This window comes from Bos mutus, chromosome 3, assembly GCF_027580195.1.
Source record: "Bos mutus isolate GX-2022 chromosome 3, NWIPB_WYAK_1.1, whole genome shotgun sequence".
Taxonomy (NCBI): Eukaryota; Metazoa; Chordata; class Mammalia; order Artiodactyla; family Bovidae; genus Bos; species Bos mutus.
In genome coordinates, this window is record NC_091619.1 from 75,321,920 (window position 1) to 75,336,703 (window position 14,784).

General features: G+C 44.5%; 1 protein-coding gene across 4 annotated transcripts in view; it reads left to right on the forward strand.

The window, feature by feature from the left end:
* GNG12 (G protein subunit gamma 12) overlaps nt 1-14,784 on the forward strand; it is a 140,866-nt gene that overhangs the window by 10,971 nt on the left and 115,111 nt on the right. The window lies entirely within an intron of this gene.

The window sequence follows — 14,784 nt, forward strand, 5'->3', positions numbered from 1 at the left end:
AATGTAAGATGTCATCCATTATGCCATTGTACTATAGCTACACTATCAGCTATAACCCACATCAACCCTAAGAATGTATTTGTTTTCTCTGGCTGCCATTGCAGATGACCATAAATTTAGCCTCTTAAAGCAGCACGTATGTATTATCTCACAGTTTCAAAGTCATCATGGGTTTGGCTCATTATTGTGCTCTGGATTTTACAAGTCAGAAATCGTATAGGGAGGGTCTGAGAAGAATCCATTTGCAGAGTTGTTCAGGTTGGTAGAAGTCAGTTCCTTGCAGTTGTAGGACTGAGGTTCCTACCTCCTTGCTGGCTGTCAGAGAGAGAAGCCACCGTCAGCTCTTAGAGACTTCTCTTTGGTTCTTGCATTGGACCCTATGTCTCAGAGGCAGCAATAGCACGATGAATCCTTCTCATGCCTGGAATCTCTCTAAGGTCTCCTCTGCTCTCTCTGCCTCCATCAGAAAAAGTTCTCTGCTTTTAGGGCTCATTTGATTCAGTTGGGCCCACCTGAACAATCGAGGCTCCTGTCCCTTAATTATATCTGCAAAGTTCTTTTTGCTGTGAGATATATTCATAGATTTCAGGGATTAGGGCAAAGACATCTCTGAGGGGCCATTCTGACTACCACAGTCACCCTAGTATCAGAGATATTAAACTGTGAACAGAATATGTTTCTTAGAATTGACTAAATACTGTCTTTGGCTTAAAAGAACTGCTGCTGCTAAGTTGCATCAGTCGTGTCTGACTCTGTGCGACCCCATAGACGGCAGCCCAACAGGCTCCTCTGTCCCTGGGAGTCTCCAGGCAAGAATACTGGAGTGGGGTGCCATTGCCTTCTCCAGTGCATGAAAGTGAAAAGTGAAAGTGAAGTCGCTCAGTCCTGTCTGATGCTTAGCGACCCCATGGACTGCAGCCTACCAGGCTCCTCCATCCATGGGATTTTCCAGGCAAGAGTACTGGAGTGGGGTGCCATTGCCTTCTCCGTTAAAAGAGCTACTTAACGTATATAAAGCATTCACGGGAGGTCGATGGTAGGTGTCCAGGTATTAACTACTATTATTATTATTAATATTATGATTATAGTGCTCAAATAATGCCCATCATCTTTAATTTCAATTGAAGTTACTCTTAAGAGTTATATGCATTTGACCTTAATTGAGAGAGTGTAGGGTGCCAGCAGTTAATTCGATGTCAGTGATATGGTAGTTACTCCTTGAGTGACTCCTGTGTGCTGACATATGCTGGGGCCTTTCACAGGCCTTGAATAGCCCTCTGAGGTAGGCAATACTGGCTCCGTTTATAGGTGGGGAAACGGGTTCAGGGGTTTGAATACCACGTTAGAGCTCAGCAGTAAGTGGCTTCTTACTTTGAATCCACGGCTGTCTGGCTTTGCAGTCTATGCTCTTCATGGCACCGTATTACCTGTTCTGATGCCCACCAGGTGTGAGCTGGAGGGGGTGGCCTCCTGGAAGGAGAAGGAACATGGGAGAAGAGGCGTCACCTTGTGACGTATCTGTCTTGCACTCAGATGTTTCTTTGCTGTTAACTGTCTAATTCATCAAAGGTAAAGATCCTGTCTCTCTGTCCTTTTTTCAGTTTTCAGTAAACACAAAAATAATCTTTTTTCATTCACAAGGCATTTATACCTGCTCTATGAGGATACAGCTATGAACAATATTGTGATTTATAAGGAGAAATATATATACAATCTTTGTCTACTTCCTATCACAGAACTCCTAAAACCTTTGAAATTTCCTAAATGATGAGAGCAATAAAAGTGTCTTTTGCTCTGTTATTGAGGTGGCTTTGGGACCACACCTAAGGTTGGGGGCTGTTTGTCTAGAGAATAAACCATGTGATTAGAAGGGTAGAACTTTTGACCCCACCTCTCAGACCTCCAGGGAGGACAGAGGAACTGAAGGCTGAATCAGTCACCCAAGGCCAATGATTTAATCAATCATGCCTATGTAATGAGGCCTCCATAAAAACTCAAAAGGACAGGGTTAGGAAGGCTTCGGGTTGGTGAACACGTGGAGATGTGGGGTTAAGTGGTCCTTGCTAAGGGGGTATGGAAGCTCCACGCCCTTCCCCCACACTGTTCCCTCTGCATCTCTTCCATCTGGCTGTTCCTGAGTCATATCCTTTTATAATAAACTTTGTGATCTAGTAGGTAAAAAGTTCTATGACTCCACTCTGAATCTGTGGAATCCGATGCTGTCTCCAGATAGTGTCAGAACTGAGTTGAACTGTAGGATACTCAGCTTGCGTCACCGATTCCTTGGCTATGTGGAAGCCTCTGCCACAAATTGGAATTAGTGACCAGAACACTTTTGTATACTGTGTGTGACTTTCAAAGGGAGGAAAGTTAGCACTGGGGAATTTCTACTTTTTAAACTATTTTAAGTGTAACTGGGGCAAAGAGGAGGGGAGAAGAGAAAGAGACTAGTTTAGCAGAACTGGAGTAAAATGGTATTGCCCTGAATGGAATAACTACTCTTAAGATTTCAAAAGGCACCGTTGAAAACCAACCTTATCATCTTGCCTTTAAAGCCTGTTTTTCTTCCTGCCTTCTCTATCAGTGGACATCTCCATCCACCCAGGAAGCTCTGGCCCCTTGAGTCATCTGAAACCTTTCTTTCCTCTCCTCCTCCCTCCAGCTCAGACACCCCTGACCCCCACCAAAGCCTGCCACATTCACTTCCTAACTAGCCCACACATCTGGTCTGATCTCTACTATCCCCACTGCCTCTCATCTGGATTGTCACCATGGCTTCCTAATTGACCTTTCTTCTCCACACTGCCATCAGGAGGGTTTTTCTAAAACATGGATTCAAATATGCCACTTCTTTCTGGCAGCTCCCCAAAGGCATCACAGCCTAGAAGTTAAGAGTTCCAAGTTCAAGGCTGCCTGTGCTTCTCACAAGCTCTGGAATCTTGAAAGAGTTATTTAGTTGCCCCGTGCCTCAGTTTCCCCATCTCTAAAATGGGTGTAATAATAGTACCAACCTTAGAGATAGGCTGTAGAATTTAAACCAGTTAATATGTGTGGAGCAATTAGAACTGCCTGGCACACAGGAAGCCCTCTGCCCACAGTTCTTGATAGCACAACTGGAGCTCACCTTCCCTGCTGATCTGCACCTCATCCTCCCACCCTCTTAGTTTCACGCCAAGCTTGCTCTGCGATAGACTCTTGGCTAATGATCAGACACTAGGTGAGTACCCACACAGAGCGCATACATTTAGACCTTTTCATAGCAACTTGGCAGTCATCTTACATCTCTTAAATCTAATGAAAAATTGGACTTGCATTTTATATTTCATTTTTCTAGCAGTCCTTTTTATTGCATCTTACAAAAAATATTGGTCTGTGACGAATTGGAAATAAAACCGAAAAGCTGATGTTTCACCAAGGATAGTTTGAGAAGTGCTTCTGTGTTCCCACACACCCTGTCTAGTTGGTTCATCCTGGCCAGGTTATCCATATTCACTGTGTAGCCTTAAATCTCTCTGGATTTCTTCACTTCCTCTGCCCAGAGTTTATTACACATTTACTCAGCACCTAAGTGCTAGGTTTGGGGATAGAAGAGTGAGTAAGATACTGCCTCTACTCTGAGGAAGTTCCCCTCCAACTTCCCAGTGAATTCTTGCCTGTGTTTTGAAACCTAGCATAATTTTGTTCTTTCTTTCACTCATTAAAAAAAATGTTTTAAATATCAACTGTTTATGAGGCTCTTGATAACATTCTGCTCCTGCCCTTAAGGACTATCAAGTGGTGGGGGAACGTGTGAACAGACACAAAAACAATGATAATAGGATGGGTGGTTGGGCTTCCCAGGTGGCTCAATGGTAAAGAATCCACCTACGAATACAGAAGATGCAGGAGACATGGGTTCGATCCCTGGATTGGGAAAATCCCCTGGAGAAGGAAATGGCAACCCACTCCAATATTCTTGCCTAGAAAATCCCATGGACAAAGGAGCCTGGTGGGCTACAGTCCGCCAGGGTTGCAAAGAGTCAGATGCGACTGAGCACATATACACACAGGGTGGATGGCTTAGCAAGAAATGTGAACTGTGGGCATGGCGTATCCGACTTTACCTTGGCCAGACAAGGGGTTGGGAGCTCGGAAATGGTTTCACAGGTACAATGGAGGCAGTGTCATCAAAAACTGAAGATCCAAAACCAGGTTCACAGCCTAGCTCTGCCACTCACTAGTGATGTGACTTTGAGTGACTGACTCCGTCATTTCAGGCTGCTCATACAAAATACCATAGGCTGTGTGGCTTATAAACGATGGAAATTTATGTCTCACAATTCTAGAGGCTGGAAGATCCAAGATAAATACACCTGCAGGTTCAGTGTCTGAGAACCCACTTCTGGGTTCATAGACAGCAGTCTTTTTAGTATGTGGGATCTATTTTATTTTATTTTTTATCAAAGTATAGTTGACTTACAATATCATGACTATTGGCTTAAGATGTGGTATACACACACACACACACATATATACACAAAGGGGAATATGAAAAAAGAATAAAATATCACCATTTGCAGCAACATGGGTGGAACTAGAGAATATTATATCACTTATGGGGTCTCTTATAAGGGCACCAACCCCATTTATGAAGGCTCCCTCATGACCTAATCACCTTTCAAGTTTCCACCCACCGTCACATTGGGTTTATGATTTTAACTTGAATTCTGAGGAGATACATTCAAGCCATAGCACTCTCTGAACTTCAGATTCCTCATCTGTAAAATGGGGATAGCAATACCAATCTACCCATGAGACCTGAAATTATTGTAAATGTAATACGCCTAGAACCGAGCCTGACATCTACAGCTCCATAAATGTTAGATGTTATCACTCTGGCTGTTAGTGTCTTTTTTTTTCCCTCCCATTGAACACGTATTTAAATTTTCCCTTGTGTGGATTTCCAGTGGCGCTCTTCAACCAGCATACTGATGACGACAGTGAGTTGTGTAGTTTGACCTGCCGTTTGCCCGCCTCCTCTCCAGAATGTATTGTACCTCTAGTGACAGTTTTTCCTCTTTCTACTGCCGGTGACAGAGTGTTCAAGTCATAGAAGACTCAAAGCATATTTAGAGAATTTATATTGTATTAAAATTTAAATTTGAGCACTTCTTGTCAAAAAGCTTTGTGGAGTCTGGTTATTAAGGACTGAATGTTTATGTCCTCCCTAAACTCATAGGTTGATATCTAACCGCCCCCCCACCCCGCCCACCCTATGATAATATTAGGAGGTGGGGGCCTTTGAGTGGTGATTAGATCATGAGGGTGGAGCCCTGATGAAGAGGATTTGTGCACTTATTATGAAAGAGGCCCTGGAGAGCTGCCCCATCCCTTCCACTCTGAGGGGCATTGCGAGCGGATGGCATTTGGGAACCTGGAAGCAAGCTCTTACCAGACACTGAATCTACTGGAACTTCGACCCTAAACTTCCAACCTCCAGAACTGTAAGGAGTAAATGTTTGTTGTTTAAGCCACCCAGAATATGGCATTTCTCTTATAGCAGCCTGAATGGACTGGTCAAACATTAGCTACTGCTTTTCAGATGGGAAACCTGAGGCTCCTTCCAGAAAGTTTCTGTTACTTGTCCAAGGTCATGGAGCTCGAGAAGAGCAGAGGTGAGATTAGAACACCTCACATCTCTTGTTTCCCTGTTTTGTGCCACCTTGTCAAATCCACCCTGTGAGCCGGGGGTCTGGCAGGGTGCTGGCCAGTCTCAGGAGCTCTTGTCATCCAACTAGCCTGTATAAGAATGACAGAGTTGGCAGGAACCAGGCCTGGGAGAGACCTCTAGACATACCCTATCTCCCCACCTCTCTCCACCCATCTTGCTACAGCTGCCCCAGTAGTATTTATGGGTCACACCCTTGGCAGCGACCACATGGAAATCTGGGTTGGAGGTGGAGGACTGAGCAGACCTGTGGGAGGCAGGAGGACCTTTACTAAGAGTGAGTGATTTGTAGCAAGGTTACAGGGCTGAGTCAAGGAGGAGCCCAGTAAAGTCAAGAGGCAGGAGAGTTGGGAAAACTCTCATAAGGCTATCCAAAAGCAGTGAAGCTTTCTTAGACTTCTTTTCCCCTCCAGGAACATTCTGATGCATCTCCCTTCACCCCCTCTATGAAAGGGGCATCCTTGACCCTCTGCTGAAGAGTCTATTCTGTGCTCTCATCACTTTGATTGGGTTGTAATCTTTATGATGAGGTCAGGGTAGAGTGGTGAATTCTGACCTCAGACTTCCTTGAGAAAAGTTTAAAATTTATGACTTCAGACTTTTTTTTTTTAAATCTTTCATTAGAAAAAAAAAGGAAAAGAATTCTCAAAGGGAGTAGGATCTGTGGCTCAGGTAGCCTGGAAAGCAGAAGAAATCAAGGGTGTGGTTTGCAAACTTGTCTGCATATTAGGATCAGCTGGGGAGTGATTTTTGACTATCAGGGAGCCCTGGCTGCTTACAGACCTATTAAGTCAGCCCCTCAGGCATGGGGCTAAAGGGTGGCCATTCCTGTAAAGCCCCCGGGTGGCTTCAGGGCACAGTCAAGTGTAGAGGGCGGTACCGGAGGATGGCCGTCTTGCTGCCCACATTAGTGCCAGGTCTCTGCAGCGCAGGTTGACAGGAGCAGTCGTGACTTGGCCGCCAGTGACTCTTGCAGATCCTGGCTCATTTCCTTATCTAATTCTGGGGTTGGGAGCAGCCTTTGAGCACAAATCCTCTCTCTGAGTCAGCCACAGAGCCCCTTCTTCAAGACACGCTGAGCTGTACCATTGAGCTGTCTAATCCAGCTCTTTTCCGCTTCTGAACAAATTATTGGTGTATCCTATTAGGTAAAGACAAACAGTGTTCTAGAAGGAGAACATCACCATTCCCACTGTTCCACCCCCAGTGGAAGAGTATAGCATCTCTGGGTACAGGAGGGCTCTCAGTCAAGGGTTCTGTCTCTGGCAGATCACACCACCGTGGACAGTTTTCTCAAGAAAGCTAAATCCATTCCACTCTTGTATCTTCTGAGTCATGTTCAACATGTGTTCCTCATGGCCAGATTCGTCATGTGGAGCCTAGGAACAAATTAGTGTTTGGGAGGAACATATATAGGCTCTTGACTTTTGATTAGAAATGGATTTAATAATCAGTGTTCATTTTGTTTTATGTCCAGTAGCATCTTTTATTTTTGCCAGGGATTAGTAAAGGCAAAATTGTGAAATGTGAAGTTCACTTTCATGGAAATGATTTGTGGATTTGTTTTGCTGGATACAAGTACAATTTTATTTTTAGAGAGAGGTTGTTTTTGGATTGAAAGCCTATTCCACATAGATATCCTTCTTCCCCGTCGAGAGCTGGAAGTTTTCTGTATGGTGATGCCTTCCAGAAACATCTGAAAGTGGCAGGCCCTCATAACTCTTAGGGCCACACACCAAATTAAAATGGAATCTCTGGAGTGCCACTAGGGTTTGAAACTAACTTCGCTTTTCACAACTCGGATGATGACGAGAGGGAAGTAATGTTTTTGTGTGCCTGCTCTTAACCAAGTATTACAGCCTTATAAAGGAAGTATAATTTGTTCATTTTATGGAAGAGGAAACCGCAACTCAGAGAAGTTCAGTAACTTGTCCAACTGCACAGATCATGAGGAGCAGAGCCATAGTTCAAATCTGTGTGTCCATCAGACTCCACCATTCTGCTCTCTAGTACTAAAAACAAAAAAAATGCCCTTAACTCCGTAAGAGTTAATTTTCTAGTAGCTTTAAAAGACTTTTCTTTTATCGTCCACAGAAGGTTGTCTTGAGAAGCATATAAAACATAAAAACACATAAAGGCATTGTAAAACCTGAGGGTTTAATGGAGTCAGCATGGATGGGAGGACAGAAAGTCCAGAGAAGAGAAAGTGGAACTGCTTCCTGGCAGGTACCCTCTTTATAAAGAGCCCGGCAATCACTCATGTGCATTTGTTTTTAAACTGACTCACAACAGCTGCGAAGACTGGAATTATCAGTTCCCAGCTCAATTGTCTTTTTATTATTTGTGACTTGCTCTTGTTAAACACGACGTTGTAATAGATAGGAACAGGCTTGCTGATTATTAACATGCTTTTGGTTGATGGTAGCATTGAATGCACAAGTTTTGGTTGTTTCACCAGAAAACAATGCTGAGGAAGTTTAGAGTAAATGTTGGAAAAGTGACAGAATTACAGTGTTGGCATTCTCCAGAATTTTTAAACAGGAAAGGCTCAGAGCTGGCAGGCTGCAAGCGGTGCAAGGGGACAGATCTGCAAGTTGTGTATGCTAAGCAAGAACAGTTTTTTGGGGTTTTTTTGGCTTGGCTTGCATGCTTTTGTAATAGTTTCTAGAGATGTTTTAAAATTTATACTTGATGAATTGAGACAGGGTTTACTGTCCATATTGGAAAAGGGGCTTCAGCAATGGCAGAGAGGAGGAGCCTAACTAGCAGAGAGATTAATCCCAACTCTGCCACTTGCTACCTGGTGACCTTGAACAAGTTACCTCACCTTTCAGTACCTCAGTTTCCTCTCCTGGAAGACAAAGATTATACTGTGTCTTCTTTCTAGAATTATTGTGAAGTATAAGTTAATACATAGAACGTGCATAGAAATGTGCCTGACCCTGAATAATCTAGATGCCCAGTAAATGTTTGCCATTGTTCTTTTAATTAGTTGGGAGTTTATTAATCTAATTGGATGGGCTGATGGAGACAATTTGGGAGGGGGATGTTAAGGTGCTGTAGAGCCAGCCTTTTGCAAGTTCTGCCAGAAGAGGTAATTCTGTTCAGCTCGATAACTTGAAGTCCATGTGTTTTATTCTCACAGTACTCCAAATTTATACCACAATATAGTATAGTGGGAAGATCGTTAAGCTGTTTTTTAGGCATGTTATAATTCCAGCTGTACTTTAAAAAAACGTTAGATGTGGCCTCTGCTGAAACTGTATGATCATGGGGTAAAGCTATGGTCATGGGGAAGCCATCAAGAGCTCTGTGCATGAGATGTCATTGATCCAGGTGCCGGACAGACAGGCCCTGGGCTTGGGCACTGACTGAGTGGAATCATCTGTTCCTCTGAGAAGCCAACACCTCCCCACTAGCTCCCCCCAAATCAGAGTGAACAGTGTGGTTTTCACTCTGTGGTGAAAGGAATTGTTTTCCGGAGAAATATGCTTTTTTGCTGACTCTCAGTTCAGTTCAGTTCAGTCGCTCAGTCATGTCCGACTCTTTGCGACCCCATGAATCGCAGCACGCCAGGCCTCCCCGTCCATCACCAACTCCCAGAGTTCACTCAAACTCACGTCCATCGAGTCAGTGATGCCATCCAGCCATCTCATCCTCTGTCATCCCCTTCTCCTCCTGCCCCCAATCCTTCCCAGCATCAGAGTCTTTCCCAATGAGTCAACTCTTTGCACGAGGTGGCCAGAGTACTGGAGTTTCAGCTTTAGCATCATTCCTTCCAAAGAAATCCCAGGGCTGATCTCCTTCAGAATGGACTGATTGGATCTCCTTGCAGTCCAGGGGACTCTTAGGAGTCTTCTCCAACACCACAGTTCAAAAGCATCAATTCTTCGGCGCTCAGCCTTCTTCACAGTCCAACTCTCACATCCATACACGACCACAGGAAAAACCATAGCCTTGACTAGACGGACCTTTGTTGGCAAAGTAATGTCTCTGCTTTTGAATATGCTGTCTAGGTTGGTCATAACTTTCCTTCCAAGGAGTAAGCGTCTTTTAATTTCATGGCTGCAGTCACCATCTGCAGTGATTTTGGAGCCCAGAAAAATAAAGTCTGACACTGTTTCCACTGTTTGCCCATCTATTTCCCATGAAGTGATGGGACCGGATGCCATAATCTTCGTTTTCTGAATGTTGAGCTTTAAGCCAACTTTTTCACTCTCTACTTGCACTTTCATCAGGAGGCTTTTTAGTTCCTCTTCACTTTCTGCCACAAGGGTGGTGTCATCTGCATATCTGAGGTTATTGATATTTCTCCTGGCAATCTTGATTCCAGCGTGTGCTTCTTCCAGTCCAGCATTTCTCATGATGTACTCTGCATATAAGTTAAATAAGCAGGGTGACAATATACAGCCTTGACGAACTCCTTTTCCTATTTGGAACCAGTCTGTTGTTCCATGTCTAAACACCAGTCAATTCGTCATAGGTCCATGTGAGGTACCCTGGAGGTAGATTGCTGAGTATCTTCAGCAGTTACTCCTGGGGAATGTTTGAAGATACTTGCTCATGACCATTTCTTCTGTTAACCCTTGAAATAATTAGAAGGATGCTATTCTCATTCAATGACTGTGTTTCTACAGGAAATAATTAAGTCCAAGTGCATTGTTCTCTTGATCTAATTTGATAAAGGGCTAGGAGGTCCTAGGGAAGAAGACTGGACAGAGTCAGGAGCCTGCCGTCGGGCATTTTTAGGTACAGAATTAAGGGAGATAACAGCGGAAATGGGCCATTGTGATCATGGAGCCCAACTTCTGCTTTTTACAGATGAGGAAACAGAGGCCCAGAGGTTGGCCTGAGTTCATAGAACTCATTGGTGGCTCCCCTGGGACTCCTGGTTCCAGATTCCAGATACCTGTTCCACCCAGCTACACACTTATCATTAGTGTACTTTCAAGCAGCTCTGTGCAGTAGGACTTCCTGCAGCATGGAACTGTTCAGTCTGTCTAAAATGGTAATCACCAGCCTCATGTGGCCCCTGAGCCCTTGAAATACAACTATTGAAACTAAGTGATTGGATTTTTTTTCTTGCTTTATTTAATTTTTGTTGTTGTTGTTGTTCAGTCGCTAAGTCATGTCAAGCTCTTTGCCACCCCATTGACTGCAGCGTAACAAGCTTCCCTGTCCTTCACAATCTCCTGGAGTTTGCTCAGACTCATGTCCATCGAGTTGGTGATGCCATCTAACCATCTCATCTTCTGCTTCTCCCCTTCTCCTTTTGCCCTCAATCTTTCCCAGCATCAGGATCTTCTCCAGTGAGTTAACTCTTCACATCAGGTAGCCAAAGTATTGGAGCTTCAGCTTCAGCATCAGTCCTTGCAATGAATATTCAGGATTGATTTCCTTTAGGATTGACTGGTTTGATATCCTTACTGTCCAAGGGACTCTCAAGAGTCTTCTCCAGCACCACAATTTGAAAGCATCACTTCTTCAGTGCTTAACCTTCTTTATGGTCCAGCTATCACATCCATATATGACTATTGGAAAAACCATAGCTTTGACTATATAGACCTTTGTCAGCAACGTGATGTCTTTGCTTTTTAATACTCTATCTAGGTTTGTCATAGTTTTCTTTCCAAGGAGCAAGTGTCTTGTAAAATTTCATGGCTGCAGTCACCATCTGCAGTGATTTTGGAGCTGAAGAAAAGAAAATCTGTCACTGCTTCCACTTTTTCTGCTTCTATTGGCTCTGAAGTGATGGGGCCGGATGCCATGATCTTAGTATTTTAGACTTTTTAGCCACGTGTGGCTGCTGATAACCTTTTTGGACAGCGCAGCTTTGCAGACATTGAGGAGGAGAAAAAGGTTGTCCTCACCTCCTGCCTTATTCTCACTAGGTGAGAGCCTCGCCTTTCCAGTGGCTCAGATACACCTGGTTTTATGACAACTCTGGAGAATCAGCCTGGGCCAGTCACCCCCTCTTTCTGATGAAAATTAACTCCTCTGTGAAATAGGGGTTGGATTGTATCGCATTGTGTGTAGTCATGGCTCTCCACTGAGAAGCGGTGTGACCTTCAGGAGGGCACTTCGCTTGCCTCTGCCTTGTTCTCATCTGTCGCCTGAAGTTAATACCTGTGCTGCTCTCCATAATACTGGGAGAGGCTCAGAGTAGGAGATCAATGAGAAGGAAATCCCTTTGCAAGCATTTTTTAATGGTCTTTGGTGTCTGGAAATATTTTTGGTTTGGATAGAAGTCTCAGGTGGGTTTTCTTTTCTTTGAGATGCCACAGTTGATGAATTTAGCATGTCAAAGTGATCCTCATCACCAGAGTAGTGACAAACACCACACAACCCCTATGAAATAGGAGCTGGGAGATACGGTCCTGATGACAGATGACTGATTTGATCAGTGGGTGCTAGTTTTTCCTAATAATCTTGCTTAATGAAGCATTCCCTAATCTATCTCTGCGCAGTCAGCCTTTCATCTGAGAAACTCAGAGTGGCTGTCCTCCTGGTTTCTCTTTCTTTTGCTCTTTTTCCTCACAACAGCCTATGTTAAGCCCCCTGTGGAATACATGAGACCATGTCATCTTTAGTAAACAGATAAAACCCTCTCAGGGCTACTTGGGAATAGCCTCTCCTTCAGTGGTTCTCAAACCTTGACCCCAATGATTTGCCCCTGGCAGGCACTGGTGGGCCTCAACTCTCTTCAGAAGTATGCCACCAAGTCTCAATCAAGGCATAGTGTACTTTCACTTCCACAGAAGAAGTGGGTCTTCTAGCCTGGCATGAGTGGAGTGAAACTTGTTCTGAGTAGCAGGCAGTGTAACACCAACCTGGAGCCAAAGACAGATGGCTAAGTTGGCAGTTGTGGGAAGTTTGCCCCCAAGCGTATGAGAAGCCAAGTAGGGCCAGTAATGAGGTGTTGGCTGCTGACCCTGGGGTGGGGGGTGACCCAGGGCGAAGTGGCTTAGCTGCAGATGCCATGGAAACCTGGGGAGCAATATTTTATCACAACTGGGTGTGCCTTGTAATTATGGTTAAACAATTTAGTGGTGTGTTGAGGCTTTAGTTTTTTCAGTTGTTCAGTCGCTCAATCATGTCCAGCTCTTTGCAACCCCGTGGACTGTAGTATGCCAGGCTTCCCTATCCTTCACTATCTCCCAGAGTTTGCTCAAACTCATGTCTGTTGAGTCAGTGATGCCATCCAATCATCTCATCCTCTGTCAGCCTCTTCTCCTGCCCTCAATCTTGCCCAGCATCAGGGTATTTTTCTGAGTGGTGCCACCCAAAATTGTAGCATCTGTAACTTAAGGCACAGACCCTATTTACTGCTCCTGAGGTCCATTGGGTTGGCTGGGTGGAATGAAGGTACTTGTCCGAGTTCTCCCTACCCAGGATCTTCAGAGCTGTTTCAAACATTCATATTTCACAAATCAACCTTTTGAAGAACTTTTTGTATAAATGATTCCTCTGTTTACTTTTTAAAAAGCTGAAAACCATAGCCATAGAGCCGTGGTTCTCAGATTTTAGCACCAGAGTCACCGGGAAGGCTTGTTAAAGCCCCCCTGGAGGGCTAGTTAAGGCTTGTTATTGCTGGGCCCATCTCCTGAAGAGTCAGTGTGTCTGCATTGAAAGTTGCATTTCTAACCAGTTCCCCTGGTGATGCTGCTGCTGCTGGTCCACGGACCCCCACTTTAAAAAACTGAACCACTGGTTGATTGTATAGAACTAAAGTAATCATAGTAGCTACCTCGTCTGTGTTGGGTACTGTGTTAGAATTGATAAATTCAGTCCTAAATGAAACTACAGACCTTCTATTAATATCCCCATTTTACAAAGGCAAAAACCGAGGCATTACAAACTGTTTCAGTAACTCACCCATCATTAAATTGCTGGAATTTGCAGTGAGGTCTGGGTTATGCCAGACCCTGCCCCCATCTAGGACATCATTTGCCTTTCGTGTAGACTGCTTCTTCCCAACCTGTGGCGCAAGGTGAGGATGGGGTTCGCAAATCCAGCCTGCATGGCCTGCAGACTGTCTCACGTATTGGATGTGTGTTGCACAAATGCATCCCTGTGATAAAGGCCCTGTGAAGTCATCTTAAGTGTCTCAGCTGAACACAGCTAATGTGAAACGAGCATTTTCTCACACAAGTGGACACCGGAACAACAGCTACAATTATTATTGAGGGCCTGGGCCATTGTTGGTTCTTGTTTCTGATGGCAAGAAGTCCTTTTCCATACTAGAAAAGATTGGGAGTTATTTCACTAAAGCATGGTGTCTGGTTGCCTTTTCTAAATCTGAGCCTTTGGGAAAGAGGAGGGAGACATAGTATGAACTGAGAACTCATTTGAGAAGATTGCCGCACAGAGTAATGTGATCGTGTGCGTGGATTCCACCAGGGACTCTTCGCAGTCTGCCTGCAACTGCCGGCCCCACTGCGGACAGGATTTGCCCACTCCTGCTGTCCCCAGCCCCCAACTGGCTTTCTCCACTTCTTTCCTCCCTCCCTGTTCTGCTGCTGGCAAGGCCAGCCCTTCCTCCTGGACTCTGTCATGTTCTGTTGCTTGGATTCCTTCCCCATAAGCTGTCTCCTCTCCTGGTTGCCTTTCACTTCTCTGCTGTCTCATTCAAATAACATTTTTTTTTTTTTTTTTTAACACTCACCATGTAGCAGACAGTTCTTCCCCTCTCTCTATAGATGTGTCTGGGCTTGCCAGCTCTGTTCATAGTTATGGTATGTCCAATCTGGGCTAAGAACTAAACTTGCATCATTTACCACAGGTCCTTGGGTAAGCTGCCTACATTCTCTAAGCATCTGTACAAAGGGAGCATAACTTGCTAAGACTGTTGTGAAAATAAAAGTAAAACAATACAGGTACAGCACTTCCTGCAGGCTGAGGTGTATAAGTAAGTACTCCGGGTGGTTATGGGTCAAGAGGCTTCCCCACAAAGGGAAGGAAGGAAAAGTCATTATCATTGCAGTTTCCTCCACTGTCTCCTTCTGCCTTCAGTCCTTACAGAGTAGCCTCCTCCAAAGTACGCCCCTTTCATTGAACTACTTTCTAGACTAGTGCTT